The 15,967-nt window shown below is 48.0% G+C and overlaps 1 protein-coding gene and 1 long non-coding RNA gene across 5 annotated transcripts in view; one reads left to right on the top strand and one right to left on the bottom strand.

Annotated features, from left to right (window-relative positions):
* The window catches only part of CLMN (calmin), a 131,565-nt gene that overhangs the window by 75,126 nt on the left and 40,472 nt on the right, over positions 1 to 15,967 (top strand). The gene's annotated exons all lie outside the window — the stretch shown is intronic.
* Positions 4,100 to 8,715, bottom strand: LOC134738169 (uncharacterized). The gene is made up of 3 exons (XR_010123784.1): positions 8,633 to 8,715; positions 8,054 to 8,157; positions 4,100 to 4,265 (listed from the first exon to the last, which is right to left on the bottom strand). It is a non-coding gene; the product is annotated as an uncharacterized LOC134738169 (long non-coding RNA).

Genomic DNA, 15,967 nt, shown 5'->3' with positions numbered 1-15,967 from the left:
GTTGGATTTACTTTAAGAGTAGCAGAGTTGCATAAACCCAAGGGTTAGGGTGTAGTGGGGCCTCAGGAACTGGCCAGAACAGGTCTCTCTTTTACATGCTTTCTCTCTCTCTCCTTGTCTCTCTTTTTCTCTCTCTCCTCATGTCTCATCTCTATGTCTCTCTCTTTCTTACTTCCTCACTGGTCTTTGCTCTCCAGTCCACATAGCAGCTAATGGCCTGCACACCATCCCTTTGATTCAAAGGACCAGTCAGTTGGAGTCCAGAATCATAGTCCCATTCTGAATTTCCAAGGAACGGATTCAGGTGCAACCCTGATCCATTGACCACGTTGTTGGCTGCCAGGGTCCCAGTGCCCTTACCATGTAGATCAGTGGTAAGAGAGGAGACATCCTCATTCAAAAGTGGGTCTGCAGACCCTTCTGGTGTGCACACCATAATGATAGTGCCCGTCTCCTGGGTTGACTGGGTCAGAGTAAAGGATGAAGTATGCACAGTGCAGAGCAAAGAGGAAGCCCAAAAGACATGGAGCTGTGCAGCAGAGATCCGACAACCAACAGCCTCTGGACTCAGGGAGGTTCCTTCATGCCTGATGGCACCATGCAGCACGCACCTCTTTTCTTCCCAGGGGCCAATCAGATGCAGCACCCTAATTCACCATTTAAATGCCAAGATGGCTGAGCCTTGGCCAAGCATGTGTACATCTGCTGCTCATTATGTAGCCTGGGAAGTTCCCTGGATACCTGAACCTAGGCATAGAAAATGCTGGCCTGGGTGAAATCCCTTCACAGTGGCTCAGCGCCAGAAAAGCACCATGTAGGGACTTCATTCCAGGTCAGAATTCCACCGATATAGCCATAGTGACCCATCCAATCAGGGATGGATGTTCAGAAGGCCCCTTGGGCTGGCACACTGCAGAGCTGGGTCCCACACTGATTCCTGAGTACCTTCACCCAGGCTGTCATGGTTCTGTCCTGTGAATTCTGCCTGGTGATGTCACTCACATTAACAGCCTGATCAGTACTGTGAACAGCAACTCTGGGAGTCCAGGGGGCAGGTGCAAAGAGGGAGAAGACCTAGATTTTGTTCCTAGAATTGATGAGGTTAGATTCACAGAGTAGCAGTTAAGGTTGCAGCTGGGAAATGAGTGATCCAAGCTCTACAAGAATTTGGGGGCAGGGATATTTTAAAATGTGGGTTTTATTATAATTCAGGTATGGTGAGGCCCACAGATCAGGAGACAACTTCCATTTTAAAAAATAGTTTGTGGCCAGGTGCCGTGGCTCACGCCTGTAGTTCCTGCACTTTGGGTGGCTGAGGCAGGAGGATCACGAGGTCAGGAGACTGAAACCATCCTGGCTAACACAGTGAAACCCCATCTCTACTAAAAATAAAAAAAATTAGCCGGCGTGGTGGTGGGCACCTCTACTCCTAGCTACTTGGGAGGCTGAGGCAAGAGAATGGCATGAACCCGGGAGGTGGAGCTTGCAGTGAGCCAAGATGGCGCCACTGCACTCTAGCCTGGGCAACAGAGTGAGACTCCGTCTCAAAAAAAATAGTTTGTTACTCACAGTTCCCAAGAGGAGGGGGGTGCCACACCATGCAGGGCCCCATGGGAAGCCCCAGGGCCCATCAAGTGGCAAAAGGAGAGAGAAGAAACATGGACAAGAACCTTTCTTGTGGTTTTCACAGGAAGGAATAGGAGAGGCAGGTTCAGCAGGTTTAGGATTGGTAGTTTGAGTGATTTCAGCAGGTTCTGAGCATAGGGGCTGTCCCTAGTTTCCTGGCCTGGCCCTGAGATAATTAGGGCAGGAAACATTGTCTCAAAGTATAATAGCCTGATAGAGGAAGGGAAAGGTGTGGTCTCTGGATTGTTTGGTTTTCATATGAAAAGCATGTTTCTTGTGAGTTGTGTGCTATCACTGGGAATCAGTCAGCTCTGGGAGCAGCAGCTTCTTTAGTATCAGCAGAGTCCCAGATGTCACAACATCAGAATATGCAAAAAATAAAAAGTCATGATTAATACAAGGGAATATCATAATGGGCATGGTGGGTTTGGAGGCCAAATGCAAAGAGTAGACAAGTGAATGGGCTTTCCATCCATCCATCCATCCGTCCATCCATCCATCCATCCACCCACCCACTCATCCATTCATCCATCTATCCATCCATCCATCCATCCGTCCATCCATCCATCCATCCATGCATCCATCCATCCAACAATCCACCCACCCACCCACCTATCCATCCATCCATCCATCCATCCATCCATCCAATAATCCAGCCACCCACCCACCTATCCATTCATTCATTCATCCATCCACCTATCCATCCATCCATCCATCCACCCACCCACCCACCCATCCATCTATCCATCTACCCATCTACCTATCCATTCATCCATCCATCCATCCACCCACTCACCCATCCACCTATCTATTCATCCATCCATCCATCCATCCACCTACCTATCCACCTATCCATTCATTCATCCATCCATCCACCCACCCATCCATTCATCCATCCATCTCTCCATCCACCTATCCATTCATCCACCTATCCATCCATCCATCTACCCACCCATCCACCTATCCATCCATCCATCCATCCATCCATCCATCCATCCATCCATCCATCACGCATCCGTACTTACACACCAGGCACTGGGAGAGGGCAAGATACAAAGATGTATAAGACATTCTGCCTACTTATGCATTCATTCATTCATGTGTTCACTTGTTCATTATTATACTCTACATTCTTGGACATAACATTTGAGGTAGCTTACCTGACCCATAAAATAAAACAAAACAAAACTATATATATATATTATATATATATATGTAATATAACCAGTTACAGCTCCTTTTTCACTTTGCTGTCAGGAAATTCATCCTTGAACTTGAAGTCCACCTTTAGCAAATGAGTGAGAATGTGGCCCAAATATTTAGATATTAACCTTCCTTGAACCTAAATTTTCATTAAAATATTCATTGATTTAGATCCTTGTGTGTGTGTGTGTGTGTGTGTGTGTGTGTATACACATATATATGTATATATGCTAAAGGTAGACTTCAAGTTCAAGGATGAATTTCCTGACAGCAAAGTGAAAAAGGAACTGTAACTGGTTATGAGATTCCTGTTGCCCCAAAAGGGGAATCCTGAATATTTGCAGCAGCCCGTGCCCCACTGGAAGGGGATCTGTTAGTGATATGATATGTCCCTTCTTTTAGTGCACTAGTGTGTTCTCATCTCCTGCACAGATGCACAGGTTCATTTTCACATAAAAATTGACCCCTAACAAACCTGTGTCAAAGAATAGTTTTCATAGTATATATAGAGGGAAGAATTATAGTAGTCTTTCAACAAAAGTAACAAAACCTTCCATTGTACTGGATTTTTTAGCAGCCTGAAAAACATTTCTCAAGCCTTCCCTGTCAGAATTATCTGATGTACAGTGTTTCTGTGCGTTCTTAGTTTTTCTATGAGATGTTAAGTTTTGGAGGAACTAGAAATGTTTGACCAGAGGCACCCACAATCAGGGTTTCCAGTATCTCAAAGCTTGTCTTGTGGATAAGGAGAAAACTCAACGGGCACAACTAGGACCAATAATTGGGAGTGTGAGGGTGACAGGTTTCAGTTCAGTATCTGAAAATTAGGCTACTGGAGCTGCCCAACTGTGGAACAGGCTACCTGAATAGGTACTGAGCACCTCATCCCGGGAGGCATTCAAGTAGACTCTGGCTGACTGCCTTGATGACAGTGTTGGATAAGAAGCTGTATTAGTCTTTTCTTGCACTGCTGTAAAGAAATACCTGAGGCTGGGTAATTTATAAAGAAAAGAGGTTTAATTGGTTCATGGTTCTGCAGGCTCTACAGGAAGCACGGCTGGGGAGGCCACAGGAAACTTACAATCATGGTAGAAGGCGAAGGGGAAGCAAGCACCTCTTACATGGCTGGTGCAAGAGGAAAAGAGAGAGGGGGAAGGTGCTACACGCCTTTAAACAACCAGATCTCGTGAGAACTCTATTGAGAGAACAGCACCAAAGGAATGGTGCTAAACTCTTCAAGAGAAATCACCCCCGTGGTGCAATCACCTCCCACCAGGCCCCGCCTCCAACATTAGGAATCACAATTTGACATGAGATTTGGGTGGGGACACAAATCCAAACCATATCAGAAGCTACTCTTATTGAAAGGCCTCTCCCATCAGAAAACTGGATTGTCGAGTGCTCCAATAAGCAGAATAATTCTGGGTTCTTTGGTGCTTAAAAAAAAAAAAAATAGAGATTACTCTCCTTGAACAAAATTTGATCTATTGAGAAATTTTACCTTGGATTTTTTTTCACCTATTTGTATTTAGATTTTACCAAAAAAAAAAAAAAAGATCAAGGAATCATTTTTCTTCTCTATGCTCCCCTGGATTCTTCAAACAAAGGAAAAATTTTAGTAGGGGTTAGGTGAGGGAGGAGTGAGTGATAGGACTGGATTTGAAAAGGTCAATTGTTGAAGAAGGAAAACAGAGGCAATAATTATTTAAAAGCATGGTTGTCCAAATGTGATTTTCAATACTGGTTTTGGTGATGGTGGGAGAAAATTCAAGTAGGGCTCCCTGACTTGCAAATAACAAACACTTCTGCTTTTTCTAGTTCCCACAGACCTACCCCCAACACACACACCTATCACCCCATCAATCCCACCACTGCTATTTGATTTTCTTATAACAGTAAAGAGAATGCAAACAAATCTTCCTTCTGAAGCCCAAAACTGGATCTTAAAATCTTAAAAGTTGGGCCATGAGCGGTAAGGACACCAGAAAAATCTAAAATGCCTGCTTAAATTAGGCAGTGGATCTTATGGAGTCTACAGCAGGGTTTGGCAAAGTAGGCCCACCACTTGATCATACAAATAAAGTTTTATTAGAACACAGCCATACCCATTTATGCAGTGTTTTGGCAGCTTTCACACCATGATGATGACTTGAGTCAATGTGACAAAGACCATATGGCCTTCAAAGTCTGCAACATTTACTATGTGGCCCTTAACAGAAAAAAATTGCCAACCTCTAGCCTAAGGCAGTGGTTCTCAGCCCTGGCTCAGTGTCAGAATCACCTGGGGTACATTAAAAATAGAGATGCCAGGCTGGGCGCGGTGGCTCATGCCTGTAATCCCAGCACTTTGGGAGGCCAAGGCGGGCAGATCACAAGGTCTGGTGTTTGAGACCATCCTGGCCTATATAGTGAAACCCTGTCTCTACTAAAAATACAAAAAATGAGCTGGGCTTGGTGGCATGTGCCTGTAGTCCCAGCTACTCAGGAGGCTGAGGCAGGAGAATCAATTGAACTCCGGAGGTGGATGTTGTTGCAGTAAGTTGAGATCATGCCACTGCACTCCAGCCTGGCAACAGAGCGAGACTGCGTCTCAAAAAAAAAAAAAAAAAAAGAGATGCCAGGCTGGGCACGGTGGCTCACGCCTGTAATCCCAGCACTTTGGGAGACCAAGGCAGGTGGATCACTTGAGGTCAGGAGCTCGAGACCAGCCTGGCCAACATGGTGAAACCCCATCTCTACTAGAAATACAAAAAATTAGCCAGGCATGGCCGTGCATGCCTGTAATCCCAGATGCTCGGGAGGCTGAGGCAGGAGAGTCGCTTGAACCTGGAAGGTGGAGGTTGCAGTGAGCTGAGACTGTGCCACTGCACTCCAGCCTGGGCAACAGAGCCCGACCCCATCTCAAAAAAAAAAAAAAAAGAAAAGAAAAAGAAAAAAGAAAAGAAATGCCTGAGTCCCCACACCTAGGATTCAAACTCTCAGTCTGGAATGGGGCCCAGGCACCTCTATTTTTTTTTCAGGTTTCCCCAGATGACCATCATGTGCACCCAAGACTGAGAATCACAGGTGTAATCCAAGTGGGTTTAAGATTGCAGAACTGGCGTTTGTAGCCTACAGGGTTTCTACTCAGGAACAATGATCCAACTTTGACCTCAATGTCATGGTCCGGTTCTTGAGGTCTGAGCTATTGGGTCTGTGGCATTAGGGAGACCTTGTAATGATAAAAATCCCTTCGGGTACTCTGGTGACGAAACTTCCTTGAAAAGGTTGAAGGTGGTTGACATTACGACGAGAGTGTGTGTGCGTGTGTGTTACATATACACACGCACACACACTGGCGTGCATGAGTGTATACATTTAGACGGTTTGTCTATATAGATAACTTTTGTTTGTTTTCAGATGAATGCATTTCAGAAGAACCAGTTGGTGTTTGCAGCGTTGGTATTGTCACATCGTCATAGCTCAGTCTCCTGGCTCCAGCTTACGCAGCCTCTGGTCTCTCTTGTGCTAATTAACGCGAAATGTTGGTGACACTTCCAGCTCCAGGAGAACTTGACACTTCTTGCCTTTCCTCATCATAGTTTCCAGTCTTTACCTCTCCTGCTCAGGGTAGAAACTTCAGTTCATGCTGTTGTCACTTTTTGTTGGCAGGTAGAAGTTGCAAATGGGAATTTCTGGGTTTGTTCTGCCCCTTGCATTGAAAGCAAATATTAACCGCCTTGCCTTTCTCTTTGTCTTTCATGTGGATCCAGTTCTACCTGTCCCAGCTGCTTTCCCCGTGGGGCATGCTCTCCTGGACATAGTAGCTGACTCCTAGCCAGAGTGGCCCACTTGTCCTGGTTTACCTAGGACTTTCCCAGTTTGAGCCCCAAATGTCCCATGCCCCAGGAGCCCCTTCAGTCCCAGGCAAATCTGGACAGTTGGTCACCATAATACTAGATCATCTCCCAGCTGATTGGCCTTTCCATGCACTTAAAAACACGGATGTTTACAGGGTGAGTGTGGGGTTTTATTAAAGACAGATGTGCTTAAAAATGCAAATCAGGGTCATTTGTATGAGGTTGTGTGTTTTTCATTTTTCTTTAAAATAGCTGAACACAAGAGGTCAAGCTAATTCTTCTTGCTAGGCCTGTCAAGCTCTGTTCCTAAGGGACAACACACCAGATCAAGCCTTTCCTCTGCACTTGAGCCAACCCAGGCATGAAACAGATACTTCACAAAGGGCCTTCTCCAAGATGTTTGCTTTGAAGGGGTTCGAGCAGCCCAGCAAGGTGCCAGGGAGGGGCTTGGCTCACGGTGACTAGAATAGACTCCTCTCCTAGCTGTACCACCAGCTACTGAGGCCAATCACTTCCCCTCTCTGAGACTCAGTTTCCTCATCCACATAGGAAACATGGCCACTCACCTGTTGAGGTGTTTGGGAGAATTACGAGGCTTTATAAAGGTTGATTTCCTCCCTTCCTTCCTTGCGCTGTGCCTAGTTCTTACTCAAGGCAGGCTTTAGCCAGGGTGAGCAACTGCTGTAATTACCACCCCACGTGGCTGTGGCTTAACTCGGTGAATATTTATTTCTCACTCAACAGTCCAGCAACGGTATTCCTCCTTGGATGGCTTTACTGGGTGATCCTTGTCCACGGGGAGACATGGGACCCCAGACTCCCTTCCTTTTATGGTTCTGTCTCCCCTCCAGGTCCGTGGAGTCCTTCCATGCAGTGGTCACAAGGCATGGAGGGTTGTGTGGGGTTTTGTTTGGGGCCATGTCTGGAAGTGGTATACCTGGAGCCCACCCATGTTCTACTAGCTGGAACTTGATCATGCCACACCATTCCCTGCATAGGAGGCTGGGAGATGTAGCACGGCTGTGTGCCAGAAAGGAGAAGGAAGTAGGGTTTGGTAAGCCCATGGCTGGCTGTGAGCACCAGTGGGTCATCTTCCCCTGATTTATGAACATTTCTCTGTGCAGTCATACATTGCTTCACAACAGGAATGCATCCTGAGAATTGCACTGTCAGGCGATTTTGTTGTACAAACATTGTCGAATGTGCTTACATAAAACTAGACGGTACAGCCTACTACACACTTCAGATCTATGGTGCAGCCTATTGCTCCTAGACTCTGAATACTGCACATAATTGTAACACAACAGTGTTTTCGCATCTAAACAATATCTAAACATAGAAGAGGCATGGTAAAAAATAGATATAAAAGATAATGAATGGTATACCTGTATAGGACAGCTCCATTATAATCCTATGGGAACACCATTGTGTATGTGGTCCATCGTTGAAATGTCATTATATGGCACATGACTATTTCCAAAGCAGGATTCTGTAAGAACATTGTGATTCATTTTACACAGAAATGGGGTCTGGGTTCAAATGCACTTAGTTTAAACAAAGTTAAATCAATTTCTTTATTGCAGGGCTTATCAGAGCCTTTCATTTACGAATCAGAAACATCTGTGCAAGGGGGCAGACTATGTAATATGTTCCAAACTTAGCAAGCTCTTCCTTTTTGGAGGGACATTTTAGAACTCATACTCTGCAGAATATGGCTTGGAAAACACTGCTTTAGACGTTGCTCGAGTTCGTATTCAGAAACCAGAATACTTTCACAAAAACATTGGTATTAAAAGAAACCGCCAAAATCTGTGGTTCTCAACAGAGAGTTTAGTCCCCCAGGGATCATGGTCAGGGCCCCAGAAGCTGAATCCTTATAGAACGTAAAAAGCGAATACTTTTCTGTCTCCATTCCATCGTTCCTTCCTTCCCTCCCTCTCTTCCTTCCTTCTTCATTTTCTTACCTGTCTCCTTCCTTCCCTGCATTCATTCCTTCTTCTCAAACCTGGCAAAGGAAGCCCATGAGGTCTATGTCTTAGTATTTACGCCTGAGTATAGTCATCAATGTCTGCTAACTGGGTGTGTGAGTGATGTGTTCAGTACTATTTAAATCCTTGTCTCAATTTCAGCCGGGCGCTTCAGGGCAGTCTGCCTGGATTGGTCCTGTCACCCTGGCCTGCCCATCTGGGTGAATGTTAAAATCCCTTTCTAAGCTTGTGTTTTTATGGCTGGCTGGCGTCACCTGTCATAAATCAAGGTGGGCTGAGGTTTAGCACTGAGGTTAGACAGAATAACTCACAGCAAAACTAGAGCGGTTTTATTTTTCTATTTTAGTTACAGGCACCAGCCCTATATATATATAGCTTAAACTTAATTTGGTGTGTAATTGGGACTAGCTCTTTGGAGCCCTGGGTTATGTGTTTTGGAGCAGCTGAGAAGCGGGGCATGGTGGGGCAGGACGTGGTATGTTAATTGGTGGCCTCTGGGACCTGTGAGAGAATTGGATTTAAGTCCCTAGTTAGAGTGAGCTTGGCAGTTTTATTTGAGTCTCTGCGGGCATGTATTTGGGAGACCACCGGTTTGTGCCGGCTGGAGCAGGTTACTGTCTGCCCTGATGCCCGTCTGTGCCTCCCTGGTCAGCATGGTGGCAGGGGGTGGTGGAAGAGCCCAAGACTTTGAGGGGGGGGGCTCTACAAGACTTGGCCTGCCACTTACCTGTAGTAGGTGCATGCTGCTCGGCGCATGGTCCCAAAGAGGGTTTTGCATTTTATTACCAAAGTCTCGATAAAAGGGACTTGGGTCAGAGCAAACATGGGGGGAGGAAAAACAAAGGAAATTAAATGCAAAATCACTGCTGGCGAAAAACCACATGGAGGCCTTGACTTTAATACCGCCGGAGCCAATGGGGGAAGTGGCCCCCAGGAGTCGGAACCGAAGGACGTTGGCCTGGTATTCCTGAAGCCTGGCCCCTCTCCTGTTTAAAAAGAAATTGCCATTTAATTTGTTTCTGAGTTTTATTTCTCAAGTGAACCAGCATGAGGCCATGTAATGAGGTTGTGTTTCTGGGAGGTGTTGAAAGATGGGGAAAGGAGCGAAACCACCAAGCGGGGCTGGGCCACGCCAGGAGTAAGGAGTGGCAGTGGGCCGTGGGAGTCAGCAGCACCGGGGCTGGAGGGGCAGGCAGGGGCCGTCTGAGGGCTGGCTCCTTTACACACCGTCAGTGGGGCAGGGCTTGCCATTGTGTGGTCGGAGGGTGGGCCAGTTGGCTGGGCCGCCTCACTTGGCTCAAGAGAGGAAAGATGTTTTTTCATCTGGTTTAAAGATCCACAGGGGCCCGCTCAAGCTGATGGAGTGAGATTGCATGGCTGATGTGAGCCAAGAAGGACTCTTGCAGTTAGAAAGAATCTGAGCCATGGAGAAAAGGAATCCTTGGGCAAGGAGGAGAACGGGTTTCCCAGAGAGCAGAGGTCAGCTCAGACCAAGAATGAGCAAGTGCATGTAAAGCATCTCGGGAGATCACTCATATAAAAGGTTGGGCAAGAGATTTCTAGACCAGGGAGCATCAGAGAAGCCTCCAGAGCCTGCCACCCATGGGGCTGCAGCTGTCCTCTGGTGCTGAGATGGCTGTGAAGCGCTGGGCTTCTTGGGAAATGACGCCTGGGGCATGGGAGCAGTGGGTGCCAAGGTCTTCTTTCCTCTGCACAAAACTGGAGCAAAGTTGCAAAGTGTGAAGCCTCCTGCCACCCTCCCTCTCCTGGCCTCCCGGACAGTGGATGGGGACATTTGCTCTCAAATGATCCTCCCAGTGGTAACAGAGAGAACCCAGGGTAGCCAGTCCCTCTCTGCCAGGTGACCATGCTGTCCCAGCGCTTAGTGTGTGACCCCCTGGCACACACACATAACCCCTGGGGTTCAGGTGGGATCCACCTTCTCTGCTGCCGCAAGCTCTGACTCCGGCTGGCTCCTCCCGGCCTCTGCAGGTGCCGGGTCTACTTGTCTAAAGGCGCTTGGCTCTGTGAGGATTGCGAAAGGCACTCCGCCCATCTGCAGGGCCTCTGGGCATGGCCGTGAAGTGCTGTAAATTGGAAGAACAGATTAGTCTGTTTACTACACAACTTTTTTGCACCCGGTGTGCACAGGCTTCGTTGTCTCTTCAACAGCCCCAGGAGGGAGTTATTATCTCCATTTTACAGGGGAGTCCACTAACTTATCCAGAATGAGCAATCATAGCCACAGCTGCATCTATTAAGCACTTATGATGTGCCTGGCCCGTGCCAAGGTCTTCGGATGCTTTATCCTATGGAGGCCTCATCATAGCTGTCCTTCCTTCTTGCTGTCACCTGCCTGCACGCTCTCCCCGGCCGCCTAGTGCCTGACGAATAACCACAGCAGCCGCAGCCCCTCCCCACACCATTCCCACAACCCCACGTGGTATGGCAAGGACAGCGCTAATGAGCTTGGTCCTCACAACCCCATGAAGTGGGTACCATGATCCCTGTTGTACAGATGGGCAAACTGAGGCCCCAAGTACAGAACGGACATCGTCCAAGGTCACTCAGAGGGGCTTGTTGGCAGAGCCCTCTTGTTGCTGAAACTCTTTTCTGGCTTCTGTGGGAGAAAGGTCAAGATAGGAGCAGTGTGGGGTGGTCACACAGGCCCCCCGATGGCCTCTGCCCCTGGCACTGTTGCCACTCTGAGCCGGGTCATCGTGTGATCTGGGGCTGTCCCGTGCATGGCAGGATGTGGAGCAGTATCCCCGGCCTCTGCCCGCTGGGTGCCAGCAGCCCCTCCCCTCAGTCGTGGCAATCAAAAACATCTCCAGGCATTGTGGGATGTCCCCTGGGAACCATCACCCCGGGCTGAGAACCACTGGTTGAGAGCCAGGCCTTGAGGGATTCCAAGCTGCACGAGATGTTCTGGGTGGGGGCATGGGGTGAGGAAAGCTGGGAGGCCAGAGTACTTCCTGGAGGGGGGTTTGGAGCATTGAGACCTCCCAGCCTGGCTGAAGAGCACGTACCCCCAGGACGCTGCAGAGCAGTGGGAGGTGCACCGTGCAGCACCTCAGCCATCACGTGTTCAAATCCTGGCGTTTCACTGAGCGGCCATATTCCTAAGCTCCCTGTGCCTCAGACTCCTTACCTGTAAAATGGGGACCACACGAGAGCAGCTGTGCGGGAATGTTTGAGGCTTACAGAAGAGACAAGTTATTGCATGGGAAGCGGCGGCTGCTGTCAAGCAGCTCCCTTGAGGACCTTCACTGCCCCAGTTGGCAGGGCAGGTTCACCCATTCAAATGTCTCCTTCTCTACAGCAGCTTGGTGGCAGAGGGAAGGTGGGCTTTTTGCCCCCCATGCTGTGCTGCAGCTCACCCATCCTGGTGGCAGGTTCAGGGAGCCTGGTACCCCTCCGCCTCCTGCATGCCCGAGCGTCTGGGCAAGTGCGTGTAGAGATGAAGCCACGGCTCACCCCCTTTGTCTCCCTCCCCTCTCCCAAGCAGCGTCTCTGAAGCTGGAAACACTGGCCCCAATGGACCTGTCTGGATGGATGTCAGAGAATACGGCTCCCGTGCGGAAATTCTGATCTGCTGTCCACCTAGGCAAAACACCTCTCACAAGAATCAGATTCTGTCCAACTGTATGAATTCAGTGACTAAAGCCATTTGGAGATGGCCATTGTCAGGAAGAGCCCTTTAGACAAAGAAGGACAGAAAATGACCATTTTTTGGCCCAGTGCCCATGAGCCATTCCCTTTGCAGTATCTCACTTAATTGTTTCAAGTGACCATGAAGCCTGGGGTCCGTGGTGGAGCCTGTGTGTCTGGCTCTAGACTGCCTGGTCTTTATCCTATGCCAGGCTGAGGTGCTCATTGTCATTCTCTACCCTACCCAAAGATGACCAAAAAATGATGCTAATCATCTCCTCTGGTTAAGATTTAAGTTTTCAAACTGTACATCCTCATCAATTGCAGAGCTGGCTAAATGCAGATTCCCAGGCCCCGGTCCCAGTGTGAGGCAGTAGGTCTGGAGTCCGGGAATTGGCATCTTAATTGTCATCCCAGAGGCTCATTAGTGACCCATGTGGGCCACACGTTGAGAAACTCTGAGCCGTTTACTGATCATGTTTAAATTGTATACATGAGTGCATGTGCTTGCTCTGTCTGTGTGTGTGTGTGTGTGAGAGAGAGAGAGAGGGAGAGAGAGTTTTCTCTGGGCATAATGAAATGTCAAGCAATTTTAGATATTTTTCTCTATGCTTTTCTGTATTTTAATTTTTTACAATGAGCTTATAATTTTTTATGAGCAGATAAAGCCATCAAGACTTTCTCCTGGGCAGCAAAGAGCAGAAATATTATCAATATGTAGAAAGTAGATTTGGGGCAAAAGTGGACGTAGAGACAAAAAGCCACAACTGTAAATAAACATTTTAACTCCTAGGGCCTGCATCCCTTTCTCTGTGACTCTGAACTCCTGAGCCAGCCACGGACAGCCTGGACAAGAGAGGAATGTCCCACCTCCCATTTTCAAGGGATCTGTTCTTGGCAAAGCAGAGCTAAAGACACACCTAGGAATTTGGGCTGGTGCGGCTGAGCCAGGGCCAGGCCTCCCTCCCTTCTGTCTTGGCCCCTGAAGTCCAGGCCTGGCCAGCTCCTGCTTCTCCACCCGGCCCGGCACTCGGGCACCCTGGCCAGCCAGGCAGAGCCAGGTTGGCGATTTTACAGCACTTTTATGACTCTATTCTTGCCCAGTAAACCCACACCGGGCCCCACAAACACTCTGTGAGAAGGCCAGGCCCTTCCAGAGAAATGGTTTCCTACACCTTTACAATGTGATAGGAAAAAAGGGGCCGTTGGATTTATGGAAACTATATAAAGTTTATGGAGTCTTGGCAGGCCAGAAGTAGCAGGAGTCTGCAGGATGGGGGGTGGGCATCTCAAAGCGGAGAAGGCCATGAAAGAGCCACAGACCTTCGTGTCGAGACACCAGTCAAAACGCCGGTGACCAGAGCAATGCTGGGGGACCCTGGGGACGGAGGAAACTGGCCTTGCTTGCAGCAGCAGCAGCTGTGGGGGTGCTTTCTGGGCTGATATCATTTCATCTCCATCGCATTCCTGTGAGGGAGGCATGGCCAACCTCATGCTGTGGAGGGGAGACCAAGGCAAAGGTGTTTTGAAAATTACAAATGTGCCCCAGGTTGCCCAGCCAGTGGTACGTGGTGCTGAAGTGGATGTTCTGGGGCGGGCTTGAGTTCTTGCAGTCTCTCCTGTGTATTGAGCAACGCGTCCCAGTTTTAGGTCCAGATAACATGGTGTCCACACTCTGCTTCAGTTTGGGACTTGTCTGCTATTTGTGGTTTTCTCAGGGTTCCCTGGAGTCCTTCTGTCAGCCCCGTCTGCCTCTGTGGGTCAGCTTTGCTGTTGAAGCTGATTTGTGCTCAGGCCAGCCTGCCGGCCTTGGCTAGAACAGAAGTGAAACCACCCAGAGGGGTTGGCTCTGAATCAGGACAGGGTTAGAAGAGAGTCTTTGCCTTTGGCCACCCCCACCTTGTTCCAGTTCTGCCAGCAGAGCCTCTTAGGGCCCTGCAGGAGTACCTCACGGGGTCTGAAGTCACCTTTTCCAGTTCCTGTCAGCCTTCAGCATTCTAATCCATTTCTCCTTGCATATACACCTTGTGGCAGCCATGTTTTCTCTCTTTTACTTATTTGGCTGTGAATTCTTAGAGTGCAGATTCCATGAATGCTTAATTCTTCATCTCTGGTTTTGCCTAGAGAGCCTATCATAATTTCCAGAATATGGTAATTACTGCATAAATATCAGCTGGGAGGATGAACAGATGATTGGATGGATGGATGGATGGATGGATGGACAGATGGATGAATGGATGGATAAATGGATGGGTGGATAGATGGATAAATGGATGGGTGGATGGATGGATACGTAGGTGGTTGGATGGATGGGTGGATGGATGGATAGATGGATGGATGGATGGATGGATAGATGAGTTATGTGTAGACTGTCAGATACCCACCTCCTCATTTACACCCTTGAGTGTAGTTAAACTAGCAGTCTAACCCAGATTCTCTGAGGCTTTTACTAAATGCACTTCTGTTTCAGGGGATATACTTTGCTCTCTCTGAAGCCATATGGAGAAACCAGCCTGAGTGTTTGAATGTGTGTGTAAATACTTTACGGTCCCCATAAACTTGTTTAAAGACAGGTGGGGGTAAAAGCATAAACCGGGACAGCCTTGTGGGAGGGCAATTTGGAAGTAGCTATTAAAATTTTTAATGTGCCTGCCACTAAGACCCAGCAGTTCCACTTGTAGTTGTCACAGGTAAGAAATATATTCATATGTTTGTGCACAAAGAGCCATGCACCAGGATGCTCATACAATGCTTGTTTCTGCATTGCTCGAAACAGTGAAAAATGGGCAGCAGCCTTGATGTCCATCCCCGGGGTAACACCCAGACTATGGAAAACACTGTAGCTATCAGAGAGAATAAGGTGGATCCATATTGCAAAGTGGAAGGATCTCCGATGGAGCCTGGGACAGACACTTTCCAAGCTTCCGGGAGTCTCCAAGACTCTGGTACTCACTGGTCTCAGCACATGTCTCCTCCCAACCTCATTTCTATTAACTTGTTTTCCTTCTCCCTTCCCTCTCACCCATGAAACACAGTTTACTGGAATTCGTTCTTTAATTCTTATGTCTATTAGCCAGTGACCCTCCCTTACAGAAAAGGAGGAAACTGAGAGAAAAGCAGTGATGTACGTAATTACTGTCCGCTGGTTCTTCAATTAAAAAGATTGTAAGGCATAATATTGAAACATGATTTATGGGTGCCACATTCTACCAAATAATGGGGCCAAGAGGAAAAAAGTCCCGTTGTTACAGAAAACCATAGGCTTTGCTCTCCTGCAGGAGATCAATTGGCTCTCATTTTCTTATTGCTAAAGAAATGTGAAATGGTTTTAGGCGTATGTGATATGGTCTGTCAATATGTTGAAATCCAGTAGCTGAGGAGCTGTCTGGCTCAGATATTGAAGGAAGTTTCCTGGAGGCGTGGCAGCTCACAGCCGAGGAGGCTGCAGCCTCAGGCCACCACGCACCCTCACCCAGACACTGGCACTGGGGCCCATCTCAGAAACATCCTCTGGGTGCTCGAGGGCCCAAGACAGCTAAGGCCACAGAACTCAGGAGAGAGCAAAAAAAGCACAGAATGGAGTTCCACCTGGGTTGTTTTATTAACCATTTGCCCCTCTGTTTCTTCATCTGTAAAACAGAAATGATAACCTTACTATTA

This window comes from Pongo pygmaeus, chromosome 15, assembly GCF_028885625.2.
Source record: "Pongo pygmaeus isolate AG05252 chromosome 15, NHGRI_mPonPyg2-v2.0_pri, whole genome shotgun sequence".
Taxonomy (NCBI): domain Eukaryota; kingdom Metazoa; phylum Chordata; class Mammalia; order Primates; family Hominidae; genus Pongo; species Pongo pygmaeus.
This window is presented reverse-complemented; position numbering and strand designations above follow the sequence as displayed.